Source organism: Heloderma suspectum, chromosome 1 (assembly GCF_057233095.1).
Source record: "Heloderma suspectum isolate Gila_16-S chromosome 1, 16-S_ref, whole genome shotgun sequence".
In the NCBI taxonomy this organism is placed as follows: domain Eukaryota; kingdom Metazoa; phylum Chordata; class Lepidosauria; order Squamata; family Helodermatidae; genus Heloderma; species Heloderma suspectum.
This window is the reverse complement of record NC_139458.1, coordinates 374,838,406-374,856,867: the sequence shown is the minus strand read 5'-3', so window position 1 is coordinate 374,856,867 and position 18,462 is coordinate 374,838,406. Positions and strand designations below refer to the sequence as shown.

The 18,462-nt window shown below is 45.8% G+C and overlaps 1 long non-coding RNA gene across 1 annotated transcript in view; it reads right to left on the bottom strand.

The window, feature by feature from the left end:
* The window catches only part of LOC146359882 (uncharacterized), a 70,653-nt gene extending 53,217 nt beyond the window's left edge, over nt 1-17,436 (bottom strand). The window contains exons 1-2 of the long non-coding RNA XR_014786816.1: nt 17,362-17,436; nt 1,379-1,505 (exon numbers count right to left, since the gene is read on the bottom strand). This is a non-coding gene — a long non-coding RNA (uncharacterized LOC146359882). The remainder of the gene's footprint in view (nt 1-1,378; nt 1,506-17,361) is intronic.
* Between the last annotated feature and the right edge of the window lie 1,026 nt (nt 17,437-18,462).

The following is an 18,462-nucleotide window of genomic DNA, read 5'->3' as shown; positions in this document are numbered from 1 at the left end:
ATGCATGTCTACTAAGAAGAAAGTCCCACTGTGTTCAATAAGGCTTACTCACAAGTAAGTATGCACAGGATTGTACCCTGAGGGACTTGAGAGTAAATCCCATTTAACACAGTGGGTAAAATTCAATGTAGGTCCATTTACAGTAGAGCCATTTAAATAAATGGGACCTAAGTTAGTCACAAGTAACTTAAGTCCCATTCAATTCAATGGGTCTACTCTAAGTAGAACCTAGGTTGGATTTTATCCACTGGGATTTTTATTTTTGAAAACATATGCTTAGAAATATGCTGTCGAGGTCGGTTTCAGACCATTTCAGGCCATTTTTAACAGCATTTTCTTCAGAGGATAGATTAAAGCAAGCTGAAGAAAATATAACGAGTTCTTAACCAAATGAATATTTTCAAGTCTAATGCCCCACATCCATCCATTTCTAAAAAGTGCCAGAACTCTGGTGCAGAAATCGTGCTTCTCCATCCACATGGATCATCCCCATTCATTTGAACCGAGGACAGCAGATCCACAAATGCCTCCTTTTGTGAGTGTCAATTTCCTGCTCCACTTAAATTCATTGAGCAATTCACACACACAACAGCTCTGGGCGCATTCTGGACCACTGGCAAAGCTCTGGTTGCGGTAAATGTTAGGGAGGCAACAGCCACAGCTTGCTATTTTTTAAAATCCAGAAGAAATGGATTCAAGATAAGCCAGCTATGTATGTAGCTCAGCTTCTCCTTTAAGGCTAGAAGACAGTGTATTGTGAATGTGAAGCCACTCAGGTGCATGCCTGGGACAATTACTGCCTGCTCCAGGTGAGTGGGAAAATGGAAAATTACAAGCCCCACGGCTGAATTGTGTTTTCATAGAATATCAACTATTTTGTTCCCAGACATGCTTTTTGCTTGTTATAAGGACAGTCAGAGCTCTCTCATGTGGAGACTTCAACATCTTTCTTATCATTTCTCCGCAATCGACAACAGGGTGAAATGAAAGTTCACCTCAGAATGAAAAGATGGGGTTGCTTTATATCCTCAGATATACAGTTCAAGAACTTTTCTTGGCCATATTCCCTGTGTTATTTGGGGCAAACCACATAAGGCTGATTCAGAGTGCAATTCTACGTATGTTTCCTTGAAGTAAGTCAGCGACGTTTGCTTCCCAAGTTAGTGTGCATACAATTGCAGGCTTTGTCATCCTATTAATAACTCACTTGCATAGTCAGATAATGCCATGTCATTCAGCGAGAACAAGGTAAAATGCAAAGCTAATCCTTGGTTTTTCCCTTTTCATGGAACAACTGACTCTAAAATCATAAGATTAATACTTGCATGCTGTGGCATGCTGCCACACATTCACACATGCACTCAAGGTCTTAATTCACCCAAATGCAATGCTGATGCTCCTTCTCATTTAGATATTCCCCAGCTGTGGTTCATGAAGAATTTGCTGATGATCCGCAGAGTGAGGTTGCTGGTGTGACAGCGCTGGCTCCTTTTCCTTGCTTCCAGCTGAGAGTAACAGAACAGATGGGAGGGTGAAATGAAAGGAACAGGAGAAGTAGACAGTGTGATTAACTATTTTTCAAACAGGATAGAACACTAATCCCACTAAAGTCTGCTAGAAATCAATAAACTTTCTATGAAAGCAATTGCAGCAACACTGACAGCCATTTTATGGGATTGTGAATGGGACATTGAGAGGTTTATGAGATCATGACTGGGAACAGGACCAGTGCTGCTTATGACAAACTAGATAAATGCCTAGGCCACCCTATCCGTGATGTCTGACTGTCTGAAAGTCAGGCGTAGAGTTGGAGCAGTGGATGCCAGCACTATTCGTTTTCACTACAAGGTGCACACTGTTAGAAAATGAGCCAACGGCTTCTTCCCTTCTACCCTTAAAACCTCACAAACTGTCGCCCAGTACTATCCCCAGTTCAATATAATTCCGTTTCATGTATTTATTATAAAATGTATTAATTGCCTGTCTGCTACAAACTGCCCAAGGGTCATTTTCAAAATCTAAAGCAACTTTTCTTAAAAAAAATAATAAAAACCCAAACAATGAATACTATCCAGCATTGTCCTGGCACTAGCACTAATTACGTTGCGCTGGTGTAAACCATACTTGCACAACATCATTAGTGCAACAGGAAAAAGTGGCAATTTGCAGATGAAATACAACAGCACCACCAAAAGTTGATGGCAAATGCTGGTTTCCCCCATTGTACTAGTTACGTTGCACAAGCATTGGTTTGCACTAGTGCAACACTATTAGCGCTAACACCAGGACAATGTTGGATACTAATGAAACGTTCAGTAAAAGCAATAAAATAAGCAAAACAACAGCAGATTTCATTTCAAAACTATCAATTCAGAACTAAGGAAGTTTCTCTCAGTTTCTCATTCTTCCCACCTTAAGTTCTGTTTGACTCAGACATTGAGAATGTTTTTTCTTTTAAATGCTTGCATAAAAATCCATCAGCCTTTTTGTGCACATTTCTCCTAATATATGCATTTCCCCTAACATACACTTCTTTGGAAGACGTTTTCCTAATATAATGCATTTTAAGGTTATTTCCTGAACATATGCAGCTTTTTACATTTTTTTTTATTTGCAAGCTCCGTTCCAAAATTCAGAGAAGTGTGAATTTTGAAGGATAACTGACTTTCAGTTCACATAGTGGTTTGAATGTGAAAAATTTTGTAAGTTCACAATGAAATACGAACTGAGTGAATCCCATCCCTATTCAGAACACTTTGCCTCGGTTCTAAGGATAATGTGGCCTGGCAATTTTTCCTGGGCAGCTGGTTCCGCCGCTGCAGTCCCACCACAGAGGAGCCTTCCCCACTGAGAAGGGCAGTTGTTGTTGTTGTTCAGTCGTTCAGTTATGTCTGACTCTTCGTGACCCCATGGACCACAGCACGCCAGGCCTTCCTGTCCTGCGCTCTCTCCCGGAGTGTGCTCAAGTCCATATTCATTGCATCAGTGATGCTATCTAGCCATCTCATCCTCTGCTGTCCCCTTCTCCTTTTGCCTTCAGTCTTTCCCAGCATCAGGGTCTTTTCCAGTGACTTTTCTCTTCGCATTAGGTGGCCACAATATTTGAGCTTCAGCTTCAGGATCTGTCCTTCCAATGAGCACTCAGGGTTGATTTCCTTTAGGATGGACTGATTTGACCTCCTTGCAGTCCAGGGGACTCGTAAGAGTCTTCTCCAGCACCACAGTTCAAAAGCATCAATTCTTCGGCACTCAGCCTTCCTTATAGTCCAGCTCTCACAGCCATACATTACTACTGGGAAAACCATAGCTTTGATTAGACGGACCTTTGAGAAGGGCAGTGCTTCCCAGCAAATCTCAAACAATGGGGAAGCTCATGTTTTTCAAACTTGACCCTAAAAAGCAGCTTTATATTATATACATACATACATACATACATAATACAAAGTATTTATATATATACTTTTGTTGTTGTTGTTCAGTCATTCAGTCGTGTCCGACTCTTCGTGACCCCACGGACCATAGCATGCCAGGCCTTCCTGTCCTGCGCTCTCTCCCGGAGTGTGCTCAAGTTCATATTCATTGCATCGGTGATGCTATCTAGCCATCTCATCCTCTGCCGTCCCCTTCTCCTTTTGCCTTCAGTCTTTCCCAGCATCAGGGTCTTTTCCAGGGAGTTTTCTCTTCGCATTAGGTGGCCAAAATATTTCAGCTTCAGTTTCAGTATCTGTCCTTCCAATGAGCACTCAGGGTTGATTTCCTTTAGGATGGACTGATTTGACCTCCTTGCAGTCCAGGGGACTCATAAGAGTCTTCTCCAGCACCACAGTTCGAAAGCATCAATTCTTCGGCGCTCAGCCTTCCTTATAGTCCAGCTCTCACAGCCATACATTACTACTGGGAAAACCATAGCTTTGATTAGACGGACCTTTGTCGGCAAGGTGATGTCTCTGCTTCTTACTATGCTGTCTAGGTTTGCCATAGCTTTCCTCCCAAGGAGCAAGCATCTTTTAATTTCGTGGTTACAGTCACCGTCTGCGATGATCTTGGAGCCCAAGAAAGTAAAATCTGTCACTGCTTCCATTTCTTCCCCTTCTATATGCCAGGAAGTGATGGGGCCAGATGCCATGATCTTAGTTTTTTTAATGTTGAGTTTCAAACCAGCTTTTGCACTCTCCTCTTTCACCCTCAACAAGAGGCTCTTGAGATCCTCTTCGCTTTCTGCCATTAGGGTGGTATCGTCTGCATATCGGAGGTTGTTGATAATTCTCCCAGCAATCTTAATTCCAACCTGTGATTCATCCAACCCGGCGTTTCTCATGATGTACTCTGCATATAAGTTAAATAAGCAGGGTGACAATATGCAGCCTTGTCGTACTCCTTTCCCAATTTTGAACCACTACTCAGTTGTTCCATGTCTGGTTCTTACCGTTGCTTCTTGACCCTCGTACAGGTTTCTCAAGAGACAGGTAAGGTGGTCTGGTACGCCCATCACTTTAAGAATTTACCACAGTTTGTTGTGATCCACACAATCAAAGGCTTTAGCGTAGTCAATGAAGCAGAAATAGACGTTTTTCTGGAATTCTCTTGCTTTCTCCATGATCCAGCGAATGTTGGCGATTTGATCTCTAGTTCCTCTGCCTCTTCGAAACCCAGCTTGTACTTCCAGTAGTTCTCGGTTCGCATACTGCTGAAGCCTAGCTTGTAGGATTTTGAACATCACCTTGCTGGCATGTGAAATGAGCGCAATTGTGCGGTAGTTTGAACACTCTTTGGCATTGCCCTTCTTTGGGATTGGAATGTAAACTGACCTTTTCCAGTCTTGCGGCCATTGTTGAGTGTTCCAAATGTGTTGGCATATTGAGTGCAGCACTTTAACAGCATCATCTTTTAGGATTTTAAATAGCTCAGCTGGAAGACTGTCATCTCCGCTAGCTTTGTTGTTACTAATGCTTCCTAAAGCCCACTTGACTTCACTCTTGAGGATGTCTGGCTCAAGTTCAGTGACCGCACTATCATGGCTATCAGGGACATTAAGATCTTTCCTGTATAGTTCTTCTGTGTATTTTTTCCACCTCTTCTTAATCTCATCTGCTTCTGTTAGGTCCCTGCCTTCATTGTCCTTTATCATGCCCGTCTTTGCACAAAACATTCCCTTGAGATCTCCAATTTTCTTGAAGAGATCTCTAGTCTTTCCCATTCTGTTGTTTTCCTCAATTTCTTTGCATTGTTCATTTAAGAAGGCCTTCTTGTCTCTCCTTGCTATTCTCTGGAGCACTGCATTCAGTTGGATATATCTTCCCCTTTCTCCCTTGCTTTTCGCTTCCCTTCTTTCCTCAGCTACTTGTAAAGCCTCATCAGACAGCCACCTGGCTTTCTTGCATTTCTTTTTCTTTGGGATGGATTTCGTTGCTGCCTCCTGAACAATGTTACGGACCTCCGTCCATAGTTCCTCAGGCACTCTGTCTATCAGGTCTAATCCTTGAAATCTATTCCTCACCTCCACTGTATATTCATCAGGGATATGATTTAGGTCATACCTGAATGGTTTAGTGGTTTTCCCCACGTTTTTCAATTTAAGCCAAAATTTTGCAAGAAGCAGCTCATGATGTGAGCCACAGTCAGCTCCAGGTCTTGTTTTTACTGACTGTATGGAGCTTCTCCATCTTTGGCTGCAAAGGACATAATCAATCTGATTTCTATATTGACCATCTGGTGATGTCCATGTGTAGAGTCGTCTCTTGTGCTGTTGGAAAAGAGTGTTTGCTATGATCAGCGTGTTCTCTTGGCAAAACTTTTTTAGCTTTTGTCCTGCTTCATTTTGTACACCAAGGCCATGCCTGCCTGTTATCCCAGTGATTTCTTGACTTCCTGCTTTAGCATTCCAATCCCCTATGATGAAGAGGACATCTTTTTTTGGTGTTAGTTCTAGAAGGTGTTGTAGGTCTTCATAGAACCGATCAACCTCAGCTTCTTCGGCCTCAGTGGTTGGGGCATAGACTTGAATTACTGTGATGTTGAATGGTTTGCCTTGGATTCGTGCTGAGATCATTCTATCATTTTTAAGATTGTACCCCAGTACTGCTTTTCCCACCCTTTTGTTGACTATGAGTGCTACTCCATTTCTTCTAAGGGATTCTTGCCCACAGTAGTAGATATGATGGTCACCTGAATTAAATTCGCCCATGCCTGTCCATTTTAGTTCACTGATTCCCAAGATGTCGATGTTCAATCTTGCCATCTTGCCATATATACTTTTACTAAATAATATAATACTTGGAGTTGGATCCAGCTTTATGCTGTATCAACTGCACTGATGAAAGTGGACTTCCCCACCCCCTCCTTCCCATGGCAACCCCTCCAGTCCTCTGAAAATGTTACACAGTGTATCAGGAGATCCTGCTGAATGGGGTGAACTGTGGTGTGGTGGGAGGAGTAGATCCCCAAATATCAGGCAGAGGGACCTTTCGTGAGCAGAACCTTCCTCTCGCAGGAGGTAGATCTTTGATCCAACCTTTAGAGTTCATTTGTTGTTGTTGTTCAGTCATTCAGTCATGTCCGACTCTTCGTGACCCCATGGAGCATAGCACGCCAGGCTTCCTTAAAATGTGTATTTAAATACATACTTAAATGTAGAATGTCATGCAGATTTTTTTTTAAGACCTTCACAAAGTAATGCAGAAACTGAGGGAATGGGCTTACGAGTGAACACTTTCCAACTGGCACAGACCTGGAAAAGACCTATCCATGCATTCCTAGTTAAGATAAACTTGATAAGCAGTTTGTGCCATTTTTAAGAGATACTAGCATCCCGCCCAAGGCCACCCAAAGGCAAGGCTTTAATCCAGTTCCCCATGGTTTATCTTATGTACTTATTCCCCAAGGTTTTAAACTCTTTATATTCCACCCAGGCCCTTTTAAAGACTCTGGGAGGCCCAAGGGTTGAATATTCATGTGGGGCCTCTTTCCTTCTCACCCCACTATATGTCAATGTCATTTTTCCCCTCAGCTGGGGGGTAAAAATACCCAAGTATGCATGTAACCCATATATGAAGGAGTAAATTAACTGCCAATGACAGTATGGGAAATGTAGCATCTACAGAGTAGGGGGTAGGATAAATGTAAAAGTAGCTCTACCACACTATCAGGCAGGTCTGTTCAGCAAGACCAAGTCCAGTTCACTTCTCAGTTTCTGTTCTCCTATATCCCAGATCCAGGCTAGATGCAGACTGAGGACCAAGCCAGACGTTCATTAAAGCACACACAGTAGAGCTATGCATGTGAGCTTTGTCTACTATCCCGTGAGCACACATAGCCCTAATTCTGATCAGGACCACGGCACTCCAGGAGATAAGGGTTTAAGCTTCCCCTACCGACCCACCTTTTTTTACATGAAATTCCACCTCCCACCCCCACAGGGAGGTTTAAAAACAGAAAAGAAAAACCCTCCATTGACTCCATCGAATCAGATTGCAGTCCAAGTCTAATTGCTGATGTACTAGCCACCAACTACACTTTGGCAGTGTCTGGATGATTGCATAGGGAGAATATGCCATCGTGGCTTCTCCCACCATCCCCACATAGCACGTATTAGGATGTCATCCAAAGCCGGTGTGTGGTGGGAGTGGCTTTGTACAACCCCTACAACCCCTACTGCAAGTTGTGCATTGCAGGATGGATACCGGGTCTGGACACCCGGGCACCGGGTTTGGATGACACGCCAACCTGTGCTGCATCACAGGGAATTTTGCAAATGGCAGTCGCAGGGGGACTGGGGGAGAAGCCACAATGGCTTCTTCTCCCTACGTGATTGACTGAACCCAGTCTGTGTCTTTCTAAGGAGTGTTTAATTTAGCAAATTCCTAGCAAAAAGACCTCGTATCACCCCACAGTGGAGCTTGCTTTGCAGTTTTTCCCATTAGATGTATGGGGCTCAACTTAGTGGGATTCTGGGGGAAAAGAAGTTGGCAACAATGTGGCAGTCCCTATCTGTCGTGGCTGATGCGCCCCCTCCTTGGGTGAGGCCTAGGGCAGTTACCCACCCCCCAAAATAAAAGTATGAACCCATCTCTTGACCTTAGTTTCCAAGGCGGCTTATGAAAAAACATTAAAATCTATATTAGAAATAATATCCATAAAACAGAAGCAACAAAACACAGGAAAAAATCAAAAGCCGCTGCAGAAAAGCACCATAAGAACAGTAAAAAACAGAACAGCAAGAACATGCATCAAATACTTGAAATGTATCAGAAAATACCGGAGAAGTTCAAGTCTCTCACCCCAAGTCTCTAGTAAAGTTGCCAAGTAAGAATTTCAAGAATAAAAGGTATTCTGAAGTGGTGGAGTCTGAAATAAGGTGTTTTCTTTTTGTTCTTTCAGGCTGAGGTGAAAATAAAGTTCACCCCTTCTTTCATATGCGACATTGTGTCAAGGTCGGCTTAAGCTATTTGGCTGCCTGAAACAACACCCAGGTGTTATGATGCATAATGCCACGGCAGTATCCTGCCATTGCCATGCTCTTGCCTTCGTACCTGCCTGTTGTTTCAACAATCCATTACAATCAGGAAATTATTTTGCATTCCAAACACCTTTACGTATTTGCGTCACACTCACAACAGCCTCCTTGACATGTTTTCACATCCCCATTAGATGAGACAGTCGACTCAAGGCCTTATCAAAACCTTGGGCACTAAGCACATATTTGCTAAATCTCACTTCTGTGCATGAACCACAGAAGCAATATATCTCCTCTTCAAAAGCGTAAAGCTGTTTTGTTTTGTTTGGTCAAATACATAGCTTACCTCCTTAGTCTCTTTTTCTGACTTTCTGCTCTTAATGCTGCCAAAGAAAGTATGGGAATGATAATCAAAGAAATGCCAAAGCTGTTCATTCTTTGGACAATGTATTGTTTTCTCAGTATCCAAATGGGTGTGGACTCATATCCAGCTCTGGAGGGGTGGGGTGTCCCCTGAATTAGGAATGTTACTCTTTTTCCTCCGTCAGGCCTGCACAAGACCTGAGATTCTAGAGGCAGGGGGCTTATATTGTCACATGGTTGCCAACTCTTGAAAGACAAACCAGTCTGGTGCTGGCAAGGCCCCATGGGGAAAAGGCTGGGCTGTGCATGAAAGGGGTGATGGCAGATTTGTGAAGGCTTGGAAAAATGAGGAAAAATGAAATCAGGTGGGAAATGGAGGTAGGTTAATTTTGGAGTAAATCTTCCAGTGGGAATTTGGTCTGGACAGTGAAAAACCTCTGATACAATTTTTTTCTGTTTCAGAATGAAGGGTGAAATGCTGTTTTGAAAATTATCTTTCAAAGATTTTAAAGACCCACAGCATGCAAAAATAGCTCGTATTTGAATTATTAATTAAAAATCTAGCCAATTCATAATACATAATTGTCTTAACTTACAGTGCAATCCAAAGTGGGGTTGTGGGGAGGGGGGTGCTGTTGCACTCATGTCCTGCTTGTGGGTTTCCCACTGACAGCCGGTTGGCCATTGTATGGGTCTGATCCAAATGTCTCTTCTTACATTCTTAAGTAGTGGATCTACTGGACATCCCAAGCCCCGCCAGCTCACACCAGCCAGAGTGAACTGTGGGAGTATTTCCCTCACTCCCAGAAGTGTGGGGTTTGTGTTCTTTTTCATTGTGCCTTCTGTTATTTACAGGGTTGTATTCAGCTTAGCAGGATGCGAGTTGTGCAGATTGTCAGATGAAGCTACTTAGTTGCTGGCTGCTCTCTTAGCGCCGCGTTCTGAGTTTTGTTAGGCCTTGCACAGGAGATTGCTAAACATTTGTTATCCAGCCTTCACATCTCTGACATGTGCCAGCTCTCCAGAAAGTGCAAAGTCACTTTCTAATTTAGTACTTCAAAACACGGTGCTTAAACAACACCAAAAGCTACCTAATCCACAACCAAAGCTACTCAGAACAAGCCCCTCTGGAATAGCTCGAGCTAGCATTGCCAGGCATTCTGCATATTAAGGACGCTCTTGAAATTCAGAACACAGCAGCTAACCCCACAGAGCAGACACCTCAGTGGTGTATAGCACTCCTTATCTTTAAAAATCACATTGCTGATGCACAACCTCAAGGTCAGGTTATGACACATGCAGCTACATCAACCAACAATTCTGCAGCTGCCACGCCAGGGATCTGTGGGTGCATGTAGTAGCTTTGTGGGGTCCTCCCACGCTAGGATTGCCAGATTCAATACTGGGTAGGGTTCCCAGGCTTTTAATAGCAAGGCAGAAGGCAGGGCCGACTCAAGATGTTTTGCTGCCTGAGGCAAAGGAACAGATAGCTCCCCCTCCCATTCCACATACAGCAGCTAAAAAGGACTGGCAGTTGCATCTTTCTTCAACACTGGCAATGCGGCAGCATCTTCACCACACCTGAAGGCAGCAGGCTAGCTTAAGGGCTGCAGGGCAGGCTGCATGGCCCACTCCTCCAGGAACCTCCTAGCATCTGCCACCTGAGGTGACTGCCTGCCTTGTAGTAGGGCCGGCCCTGGTAGAAGGATGAATTTTTGCAATTCATAGGGTGGCCGCTTCTGAACCCCCCGCCCCGCAAAGCAAGTACGTCATCAAAACAGAGGACAAAAGAGGGCAGCAATTCGCATAAACTTTGCACATGCTAATATATATGAATAGTTGCAAATTTATGTAATATTTATTTTTTAAAGAATTATTATAACAAAAATAGAGAACATCTCACCATAGTGTGGAGGACAGTGACCAGTGACCCACGTGCCTGCCTGGTCAAGTGTGCAGTTCAGCTGCTTACTGCTGATGAGCAACAGTTCTTCTGGTTCTTTATCTTTAAGCCAGAATTGGACCAGACAGCTCTTCAAACAAAGAATGCTTTCAAACAGAGGCCAGTCCTCTGGTAGCCCTTCAAAAAGAGGACTGTCCTCTGTAAAAGAGGACACATGGCCACCCTATGAAATCCTGCTCCTCTGATCTCTGTGAAACTTGGGAGACAAGCCCATAGAGCTCTATTTGCAGTTGTGAATTCTCAGGAATAAACCTTTCTAAGGGCACAATCCTATGGCTGGCTGGGGAATGCTGGGAGCTGTAGGGCTTTTTTCTGTCTAAACATGCATAGGATGAGGCCCTAAATGGCATATGGATCCAGAAGGAGCCAAATGTTCATAACTGTGAAGGATTGTTCATATCTGAGGAGCATTGTCAGTCATTACAAACAAAACCGATTGTGGATGGAGACTGCCGTGTGCACATGTGAAGATGGAATTGTTATTATTATATTTATTTATACCCCGCCTTTTTCCCAGTACTGGGACACAAGGTGGCTTACAAACATTAAAACATATACAATTAAAACATATGAAGATATACAAAGTTAAAATATAATTAAACAACAATACAATAAAAATTGTATTAAAATTGTGTAAGTCTAAAAAGTTAACTCAGTTCTATATGTGCTTTTGGGAGCCTTCTGGAGCAACAATAAGCGTTCTTCAATGACATTAAGGATATGCTAGTTTGGAGAGCGATACGATGCACTGGGTGAAGTCAGCAATGACCGTCTGCCAACAGAACAGACAACACTGTCGGAACAGATTCCCTGTCCCCCACTACAGCCCCTGCACACCCCCAAACTCTGCCCCAGATTCTGGTGAGGGAACCAGAGCAGATTTGGAGGGCACAGGGTGAGGTGGAAGAATAGAGGAATGGGAAGCGCCATTGCAGAAGCGGAAGTCTCTGCACACATGACATGACACTGGATTATGCCATTGTGTTATTATTTTGCTTGTTATATCTACTGTATATGTGACAGCAGTGACACATACCAGACTTCCAAAACCTCAGTTAGTAGTTATTATTACAATTTACTGGGGAAACTCAGGGCAGAAAACCTTAAATTGCGGGGGGGGGGGGGAGTACAATTTAACTGAGAATTGTTCCAGATTCCTAGGCCCAGAATTGTTCTGGCCCCTGAAGAGATTATGCAGGCCTAACCGCTCTTACAGGCTTCTGCTGCAAAAGTGATACTTTTTCTTCCAGTTTACTCACATGGCCGACTCATGCTGAGGCGCTCTTAAAGAGACTATACATAACAATATTCACTTTCAAAATGGTCACTGCTGTGCAAATAAATACAGCTCTTTAGTGACCATTAAGCATTAGTGACTTGCTTTATAGCTCCATTTTTAATTTTCAAAATACTTTTAAAAGTTATGACTAGATACCCATTAGGGTAACGTGATTATTATAAGCACTAGATATTCTACCTTTTTGCTCCGCTGGCTTGTGAAGCAGATGAACTGTCCAGACCCTGCCAAGTTTAAGGAAGCAACACTCCATATCGGACTGAACACAGGAGGCTATGAAATGCTCTCCTTAGGAAAGCTAGCCTAGGGCCAATATAGTGTTGTCCTTCTATAGCCTGGGGACTTTAACTGTTCTCCAAGCCTTTTAACATCTTTTTATTTTAGTTCCTTTGACACTGATGATGCTTTTAGCTCTTGTGCTGCTTGATTTTAGCTGATGCTATTTGTATTCCATTTCCCTGTGTTGGTATTGATGTATTTGGGTTTATATGCTAGGACTGGATTTTTAAGATTTATTGTTGAATTTTTAAAATTGTATTATTGTTATGTTTTTAATTGATTTCATACGACGCCTAGGGAACTTGTTTTATATGCATCTTATGAATATAAATAACAAATAATAAATATTTATTTATTTATTAAATTTATTAATCGCCCATCTGGCTGGTCACCCAGCCACTCTGGGTGATGTACAACAACAAAACAGTTAAAACAATAAAATTCTACATTAAAAACATCATAAAAAATACCCTAACCCACCCCTAATGCCTGCCTGAACAACCACGTTTTTAATGTGTGGCAGAAGCTCATTAAAGAGGGGGCATGGCAGAGTTCCCTAGGGAGGGAGTTCCACAGAGTGGGGACTAGGGATGGTGGAGAATTTCTCCCCGAAACTTCGGGGGGCCGAGCGCCAACATGTTCGGCCCCCCGAACAAGTTTCGGGGAGAAATTCTCCGCACCCCCCCGCACCCCGCACCCCCCCGGGATGGGACTTACCTTTGCCGAATGTCCCTCCCAGCGGTGGGTCTGGCTGGCGGTTTGGCGGGTGTTCGTCCGGGGCGGGAGCGGCAGCCGGTCTTTTGACCAGCTGCCGCCACCGCCATTCCATGAAAACAAAAAAAAAACGCCCCCGTGATAGGCTACGTGACGATTAACGTAGCCTATCACGGCTAGATCTGCAAAGTCAGCCGTGATAGGCTACGTAAATCGTCACGTAGCCTATCACGGGTGACTTAAAAAAAAGAAAAAAAAGCGCGTACGGATAATGGCGGCCCCCATAGGGAGCCGCCATTCCCGTTCCTTATTTGGTCGCTGTAGTCTATGTAAAGATTACGTAGACTACAGCGACCAAATAAGGAACGTGAATGGCGGCTCCCTATGGGGGCTGCCATTTGCGTACGTGCTTTTTTTTTTTTTTAAGTCACCCGTGATAGGCTACGTGACGATTAACATAGCCTATCACGGCTGACTTTGCAGATCTAGCCATGATAGGCTACGTTAATCGTCACGTAGCCTATCACGGGGGCGTTTTTTTTTAAAAAAAAAACTTTTGAGTTCGCGGCCGGGCGAGGCGAGGCGCCTCCTCCCCGGCCTTTATTTCGGCTGGGCGAGGCAGGAAGCCTCCCCCCCGGCCTGAATTTCGGCCGGGCGAGGCGGGAAGCCTCCCCCCCGGCCTGAACGTCACGGGGGGAGCAGCGAAGCGCCTCCCCCCCACCGCGAACAAGCTTCGAGGACAGGTAAGTGACTTTCGTCCACCCCTAGTGGGGACCACCACAGAGAAGGCCCTCTCCCTCATCCTCACCAGCCTAGCTGTCCTGGCTGATGGGACAGAGAGAAGGCCATCCGAGGCTGATCTTGTTAAGCAGCCTGTTTGGTGTTGCTAGGTGCTCCTTAAGATAGGCTGGGCTGGAACTATATAGGGCTTTAAAGGTCAAAACCAACACCTTGAATTTGGCCCGGAAAACAACTGGTAACCAGTGCAACTCCTTCAGCACTGGAGTGATGTGATCTTGCCGGGGGCTGCCTGTAATCAGGTGAGCCGCCGCGTTCTGTACCAGCTGCAGCTTCCGAACTGTCTTCAAGGGTAACCCCACGTACAGCGCATTACAGTAGTCTAAACGAGAGGAGACCAGGGCATATACTACTGATGGGAGCAGATGGTCAGGAAGGTAGGGGTGCAGCTGCCGTATCAGATGGAGTTGGTACAGCACTGTCCGGCTCACAGCTGACACCTGAGTCTCCATGGACAGCTGGGAGTCCAAAATGACCTCCAGGCTGTGGACCTGGTCTTTCAAGGGTAGCTGTACCCCATTCAACACCAGGTCAACATCCCCCAGCCTCCTTTTGTCTCCCACCAAAAGTAGCTCGATCTTGTTAGGGTTCAGCTTCAGCTTATTCCTCCCCATTCAGCCACTCACTGTCTCCAGACATTTGGACAGGGATTCTATGGCCAACCTTGGTGAAGATTTGAACAAGAGGTAGAGCTGCATGTCATCCGCATATTGATGCCACCGCACCCCAAATCTCCTGATGATAGCCCCCAGTGGCTTCACATAGATGTTAAATAGCATCGGGGAGAGGATGGAACCCTGTGGCACCCCACAAGTGAGCGGCCACGGGTCCGAAACCTCCTCTCCCAGTGCTACCCTCTGGTTCCTGCCGGAGAGGAAGGACCGGAACCACCGCAACACGGTGTCTCCAATGCCCAGCCCTTCCAGGCGGTCCAGGAGGATACTGTGGTCAACGGTATCAAAACCTGCTGAGAGGTCGAGGAGAACAAGGAAGGAGCATTCGCCCCTATCCAGAGCCCTCCTCATATCATCCACCAAGGCCACCAAGGCCATTTCTGTCCCATGTCCAGGCCTAAAGCCTGATTGAAATGGATCTAGATAATCAGCTTCTTCCAAGTGTGCCCTCAACTGCATCACCACCACCCACTCAATCACCTTGCCCAAAAATGGCAGATTCAAGACTGAGCGAAAATTGTTCAGAACTTAGAGATCCAAGGAGGGCTTCTTTAAGAGTGGTCTTATCACTGCCTCCTTGAGGGCTGATGGCATCACTCCCTCCTCAAGGGAGGCGTTCACCACTGCCCTGATTCCCTCACCCAATCTCTCTCTGCAGCCCATAACGAGCCAAGATGGGCAAGGTCAGGATCAAGTAAGCAGGTGGTCGGCCTTACAGATGAAAGCACCTTGTCCACTTCATCAGAAGGAAGAAGCTGGAACCGATGCCACAAAACCGGTTTGCCACAGACCACCTCTTGCTCACTAACTGTATTCACAGCGCATGGAATAACACTCCTAATCCAATCAATTTTATCCGCAAAGTGCCTTGCCAAGGCCTCACAGGAGGCCTTAGAATGCTCCAGCGGTTCCAGAGCCACTGGACCGACCAGGCTCCGAACCACTTGGAACAGCCTCCTGGGACAGCACTCTGCAGACGCGATAGAGGCAGCATAATATTCCTTTTTTTCTGCCTTCACCACCACATGATAGGCTGAAGATACAGCTCTAGCCCGTGTCTGATCATCTTTGGAGCGAGACTTACACCACCGGTGCTCTAGCCGTCTCACCCCCTGTTTCAGAGAGCTCATAACTGCGGATTGAACCATGGTGCAGTCCAAGCCCTATTCAGGGGGAGAGGGTATTTCGGAGCCACCCTATCTAATGCCCCAGTGATTGCGGCATCCCAGCCACCAACCAGGGTCTCGACTGAGTGGCCATTGGCATGCTCCAGAGAATCCCCAAGCACATTCAGGAATCAATTCGGATCCATAAGACGTCTGGGGCAAACCATTTTAATGGGTCCTCCACCCCTGCGGAGGGGTTGTGCAACCGAGAAGTCCAACGTCACCAGATAGTGATCTGACCATGACAAGGGGGTGGTGGATATACCCCCGACTTCCAGATCACTCCCCACTTCTCCAGAAACAAACACAAGGTCTAGCACATGACCGCCTACATGGGTGGGCCCAGTTGGAATAGGGTGCAGCTCCCAGGATGCTATGGTCTCCATGAAGTCCCGAGGTGCCCCCATGAGGACGGCCTCTGAATGTACATTGAAGTCCCCCAACACCAATAAGTTAGGGGACTGCACACGCACATCAGAGACCACCTCAAGCACCTTGGCCAGGGAGTCAGTTGTGCAGCAGGGTGGACGGTACACAAGCAGAATCCCCAGACTGCCCCTCAGGCCCAACCTCCAGTACATGCACTCAGCAACCTTGGTCTCCCAGAGAGGGGATCTGGTGAAAACCAAGGACTCTCTGTAGGTAACAGCCACTCCCCCTCCCCGATCCCCAGCCCTCGGCTGCTGTGCGTACGAAAATCCAGCTGGACACATGGCCGCAAGAGTTGAAGCAGCAGCCTCGGCCAGCCAGGTCTCCATAATACATGCCAGGTCTGCACCCTCATCCAGGATCATGTCGTGGATGAGGGAGGTTTTCTGGGTAACAGACCTGGCATTGCAGAGCAGCAAACGAAGGCCAGAAGATGGGGTCATGCCTCCCCCAGCTATCCTTTGGTTCTGGGCAGGCCCAGAACAAGGCCCGGAACAATGGACAGATATTACGCATCTCTCTCTTGTTCCCCTTACCTGGCATGGCCTGCCCCTAGCGCCCTGCCAGCGCCTGCTGCCCAGCATCGGTATAGTCTGGGCCGCAGCACTCCCCCCACTGCCTCCGTCAGGTGGACACATGCCCCTTCGCTCCCGCCTATCAGGCAGGCTACCCACCCCTAAAACACAACAGAAGCCCCCCAAAATTGGAAAAAAAAACCAATTAAAAAATCCCCTTTAAAATACTGCCAGGCAGGAGTCCACGGTAGTGATAGTGGTGGTGGCTGCAGCACAGCATTATAAATAAAATAATGTGGAATAGAACAGGTGTGAGGATTCAGGGTCAAGGATTCCGGGGGGAGGAACAGATCGCCTCCCCCCCCCCCCCAGCAGATGCCCTGACCGGAACCAGGTAAAGGATTCGTACATCCCTAAATTTTAGATCCCGAATGTATTCTCTCTCTCTCTCTCTCTCTCTCTCTCACACACACACACACACACGTCACACACACACACACCTTTAGATGGCCGTGTGTATCACCTCAGTTGGGAAGCATACAACTTAGATTTCTGTTCCTCCCCATTCCGCCCCCTGCCCCCGCTCCAAATGTCATTCCATGCTGTACAAGTGCTCCTGCATTCCTAGTACCTTACAGAATAAGACCAACAAACATTTGCCAACCCTGGTTTAAAAAAAGAATACTCTGAGCATGTGCATTTTAAACTCACTTAAATCATAGCACCATCATAACATGGAGTTTGCTTCTGCTGCCCTGATTCTGCCTCACCTGCCACTCTCTGGCTGGTGATGGGGGGGGGGGACAAGCTCCGGGGCCCTGGAGTTTGACCCTAAGGTCCAGCCCCAGCTGCACCACTGTGCCAAGGTCTTGCCCAACGTGATCCTCAATCTTTTGCAATACAGTCCTGCACAAAGTGGCAAGGTGTGTGCTTGTGCTAAGTGTTGCACAACCATCTGCAAAACAGTACACACAACCAGTGGAGGCTGGTAGCTCCAATTTCGAGGGGTCAGAACCAGTCAGAACTCTAAAGGAGCTATCCAAGGTGCGGAACCTATTTGGGGGATAGTATTCAGCACTGGATTCAGCACCTTGGATAGCTCTGTTAGAGCCACCAGCCTCCACTGCCCACAAACACCCCCCGCTGCTGTTCATGCATTTCTGGGACCAACCCAGAAGTTTCACTTTCACCGCAAGAAGTGAGGGCTCTCTTAGAGGAGAGAATGCCCCACATCCAAAATCTTCCTGGCAGAACAAAGAATAGCGTTGCTTTCTTCAATGTCTATGAAAATGTATGGCTACTCCAGCCAGTAACAGCAACGCAAGTTTAATAATAAATTGATACTGCAGACTTAAAAGTGGAAGGTCCTACGGTGTGTGTTTCTCACCACAGAGCCGGAATGATTTATCCACAGAGCAACCTGAACTGGTATGATGGTTGTCTAGAAAGACAGAAAGTGGCCATGGAATAAATCAGCTGTCCCCTCAGGATACCAGCATGGCGGCAAACCTGCAGACTTCTTTGGCTCCTGCCACCATGACAGAGATAACATTGACGTTCCAGAAAGCCAAAGCAAACCTGTTCAAACAGAGATGTCCTCTGCATGCCCCATTCCTATACCTTTTAAAATATGCAGTCTTTATAATGTCCTGCTGTTGTTGATTTCCCATTTATGTTTGCGGCTCTGTATTTCCTGTGATAACACAGGAAAAAAGGGAACTACTATATCATGTCTTGAGATTTTTTTTTATTTTTTTTAAGGTGTGTAGCTGCTCTCTCTATGTTGGTGTGAAAGAGGTGGAATATACCTAT